At 37.4% G+C, this 4,684-nt stretch overlaps 1 pseudogene; it reads right to left on the reverse strand.

Moving 5' to 3' along the window:
- Positions 1-4,130: 4,130 nt before the first annotated feature.
- LOC132287479 (small nucleolar RNA R71) lies at positions 4,131-4,229 on the reverse strand (annotated as a pseudogene).
- Between the last annotated feature and the right edge of the window lie 455 nt (positions 4,230-4,684).

A 4,684-nucleotide genomic window follows, 5' to 3' on the forward strand; every position in this document is an offset into this window, starting at 1 on the left:
GGCATTCTAGTACCTTTATCTATCTTACTCTACCGTTTTAGATTAATTTCGTATTATTTCCATTTTCAGGCACTTATCCCGAAAATAAGCTAACTTAGCCAAATAAGAGCCTAATTGAAGCAATTCTGGGGTCAAACAAAGAAAGGAGCAAAGTAGAGAAAGAAGGAAGCAAATGAAGCCAAAGGTGGGAAGCAACAAAGTTCGATCGATCCAACTTCAAGGTTCGATCGATCGAACACTAATTGATCTCAGTACTTCAAGATAGATCCAAACCTTGATCTAAAAGTAAAAAGTCCAAAGTTCGATTGATCCAACACCACCCGTCGATCGATCGAACACTTTTGTCCTTATTCAAATGATTGATCTCATCCACCACTGTACCACCCACTAACCACTTTTGTCTTTTTCCCAAAATATCTCCCAAAATATCTCGGATTTGTCTTTTCCAAAAAAGCTCAACCGGTTGGATCGATCCAGCCTCAATTCGATGGATCTCAGCCAATTTGATCGATCCAAGTCCAAGGTTCGATCGATCGAACTTCCTCTAGTGCGGAAAAGTTAAAAAGCTAGCTTATTCAATCCGTCCTCTATCCAATCAATAGAGAATATTCTTTGCATGACCCTAGCTCATTTGGTGCGTCACTTGACCTACCTATAAAAGGAATATGATGCAATTTTTGAGGGGAGACTTAGCATTTGGTAGATACAACTTTAGAGGCTATTTTTAGTGTAGAAGAAAAGAGGAGGAGGCTAGAGACACCATTGGAGTTCTTCATTAACAAGGAACAGGTTTCTTCCATGGAGTTAGCCCTTTAGGGTTGGAGAAACATCACCATGAGTGGCTAGACATCCTCTTGGGGCTAGAGTTAGCCCCAATCATACTTTCTATATCTTAATCTTATGTATTATTGAGAGATTAGTGTTGTAATTAATGTTTTGACACTTTGATATATATAGATCTTGATTGTTCAATGATTTATGTGGTTAAATGTGATGAGCACTGAAAAGTGCGTATTTAAACCATTTAAGCTTAGGCATTCTAGTACCTTTACCTATCTTACTATGCCGTTTTAGATTGATTTCGTATTATTTCCATTTTCAGGCACTTATCCCGAAAATAAGCTAACTCAGCCAAATAAGAGCTTAATTGAAGCAATTCTGAGATTAAACAAAGAAAGGAGCAAAGTGGAGGAAGAAAGAAGCAAAATGAAGCAAAGCAGCAAGTTCGATCGATCCAAGTCCAAGGTTCGATCGATCGAACAATGATCGATCTCAGCACTTCAAGATAGATCCAAGCCTTGACCCAAAAGCACTTAAGTCCAAAAGTTCGATCGATCGAACACCTTTGTCCTTATCCAAATGATTAATCTTATCCATAGCTGTCCACCCACTAACCAACTTTTGTTCTTTTCCCAAAAATATCTCGGATTTGTCTTTTCCCAAAAAGATCAGCCAGTGGGATCGATCCAGCCTCAGTTTGATCGATCTCAGCTAGTTCGATCGATCCAAGTCCAAGGTTCGATCGATCGAACTTCCTTCGAGTGCAAAAAGTTAAAATTCCAGCTCATTAAAAGTTGTCCTTTATCCAATCATTCGAGAATATTGTGTGCACAACCCTAGCTCATTTGAGGAGTGATTTTAACCTACCTATATAAGGATAAAGATTGTTTTTTAGTGAGGATAGAGATAGATGGACTGATAGATAGAGGAGCCAACATTTTTAATTTTATATCATCTCTAGGAAAGGAAGCTTAGAGGAGGAAGAGGCTAGAGACACCATTGGAGATCTTCATCAACAAGGAGCAAACCTCTTCCATGGAATTAGCCCTTGAGGGTTAGAGCATCATCACCATGAGTGGCTAGACATCCTCTTAGGGCTAGAGTTAGCCCCAACTATGCTTTTTATATCTTAATCTTGTGTATTATTGAGGGATTAGTGTTGTAATTGATGTTTTGACACTTTGATATATATAGATCTTGTTTATTCAATGATTTATGTGGTTTAATGCTTCCAATTGGTCATTTCATTCTATCTATATGTCTATGTATGCTAGAATAGATGCTCATGTACTTAGCTCTAGATTTTGTGTTATTGATGCATGTCTATATGTATTGATGCTATAGATTTAGAGATTGTCAAAACATTGTGCTTAAAAGAATGCTTTTGTGATTCTCTTGATGGTTCATGCTTATCTCTTGATGGGTTGTGCCTCTCCCCAAGTTTATTTTCAGGCTAGTAGTGTAGATGTAGTGTAGTTGTAGTGTAGTATTAAATGAGAGGACAATCTATGCTTGTTGTTTGATGATCCAAGCTTTTGAATGCAATTAGCATATGTCTCTATCCTTGTGTTGTATTTGGATTGTGAGTTTAATGAAAAGATTAATGACTTGTTTTAATTTATTGTGCCTGTCACATGTTGTTTAGATAATATATGCTTCATAACTTAGATATATTGTGCCTTTCACATGATGTTTAGACAATACATGCTTAACTAGTCATCCTTGCTTGTTGAATCAACCAAAAACACACACACCAATATTGCAACACCCTAATTGCCCTCATTAATCACTTGTCAATGATATAGAAATGCATTGTTTGGTGGTGATCTCTAAACCCCAAGATCTCTCTCTCTCTCTCTCTTACTTACTCTTATTTGCACTCTTTTGTTATTACTTAGTTTAATTTAGTTGTTCTTTAATCAACCAACCAACCAATTGTTTGATCACTCGACTTACTAGCCCTAATTGTGATTCCACGACATTGCTCGATCCTCACAGTCCCTTGGGACGATCCCTACTTGCCCAAGCTATATTTATAGTGAAAGGTAATAGTGGCTTCTATAAATGTAAAACTCTTGGCCCTTGCCTTAATGCACACTCTTAAGCTTATGGTAGGACGACGACCATAGTTTTTGGTGCCGTTTCCGAGGACTTGATTGATTAGATTTGGCAACGTCGGATTTGTGGAATTGATTAGGATTAGTACTCTTTTGATCGTGTTTTTAATTTATTTGTATTTTTCTTTTTGGTTACTTATTATGTTGTTCTTACTTAACTAGGTGTATTGTTGGAGAGGAAACAAGCAAAGGAGCCATTGAGCAATCAATTCAAGTAAGCAAAGAAAGGAAAAATGTTAAACACTTAAAAAAAAAAAAAAGTTTGCTAATCTAAGCTTTAAAATTTGGAGTTGAAGTGCTAAAGGACCTTTGTGAGATTTTCTTTGCTCAATCCCTTAGTTAAATCGTCGGCCCGCGTGGAGGCTTATTTTTTATTATCTTGCATCATTGAGTTAAAGTATGGGAGTATGAATTTAATGTTTGTGGAAGAAGTCTAATTGCATTGTTGTGAAGGCATAGTGTTTGTCATTCTTTGTGTTTGTTGTGTTTTCTATTGTGCATGCATGGGCGTCGTTCATTGAGACCAACTCTTGCCCCTCTTGATTTGCATCTTGAATCCATCATTAGAAATCCTAGGGGAAGAAGAAGTTCAAATAGAGCCAATCTTTTAATGGATGACCATAATGATGACCATATTGAGGACATTGGTCACATAGACCAACAAGGTATCCTTCATCCCAATGTGCACAATGAGAACATACAAGTACCAGTAGGCATGCCTAGGCCATTCATTCACAAACCACCACAACAATAAGGCCAAATTCCATATGGAATGCCAAGGCCAATGTATGTTCCACAACCTCCCATCAACAATCAAGGAATTCAAAACCAAGGAGTTCATGTTGCACCTCAAGTAGCTAATCCACCTCTTGCTTTAAGAGATCACTATGTGCCTAATGAATACAATGCACCTACATGCATCCAATTGCCTCCATTTAAAGTACATCATTATGAAATTAAGCCACAAACCATTCAAATGCTTCCTAACTATCATGGACTTCCAAGTGAAGAACCTTACAAGCATTTGGATGAGTTTCTTGAAGTATGTTCTACCGTAAAATATACGGACATGCCGGAAGAAGTCTTAAGACTCAAACTTTTTCCATTCACCTTAAAAGACAAGGCAAAGTATTGGTTTAACAATCTTAGGCCTTTTTCAATCACTTCTTAGGCAGAAATGCAACAAGAGTTCTTGAAGAATTACTATCCGATTTCTAAGACCAATGCCATAAGGACCTCAATTCGAGAATTTTCACATGGGGATGGAGAAACGTTTCATGAGGCATGGGAACGCTTCAATGAATTGCTTAGGAAGTGTCCACATCATGACATGCCCAAATGGAAATTAGTTCAATACTTCTTTGAGAGCTTATCGAACAACTATAAGGGTATGGTTGATACTTCCATTGGTGGCTCATACATTGATAGGCATGAGGATGATGTGTGGCATCTCTATGAAAGCATGAGTGAAAATTCTTTGCATAAAACACTATCATCCAAGATTGGTATAAATTCACAAGGTAGGAAAAGTGTAAGCTTACATCAAGTCGAACATTCAAATGAAATAGCCGCCGAAATGAAGTCTTTAGCTCAAAAGTTTGATCAATTTTTGATTAACCAAAATTCGGCGAACCAAGTATCTTCCTTTCCTAACCATTCTCATCGTGCATCAAATGAAACATGTATGACTTGTTCTAGTGTTCTTCATTCTAATTCTCATTGTCCTCATGGACAAGTGCATAGCGAACCTAATGAACAAGTCAATGCAGCTTTTGTGAACCAAGGGA

Source organism: Cornus florida, unplaced genomic scaffold, assembly GCF_030987335.1.
Source record: "Cornus florida cultivar Cherokee Brave unplaced genomic scaffold, ASM3098733v1 CherokeeBrave_3.0.0_Hap2_Chr11, whole genome shotgun sequence".
Taxonomy (NCBI): Eukaryota; Viridiplantae; Streptophyta; class Magnoliopsida; order Cornales; family Cornaceae; genus Cornus; species Cornus florida.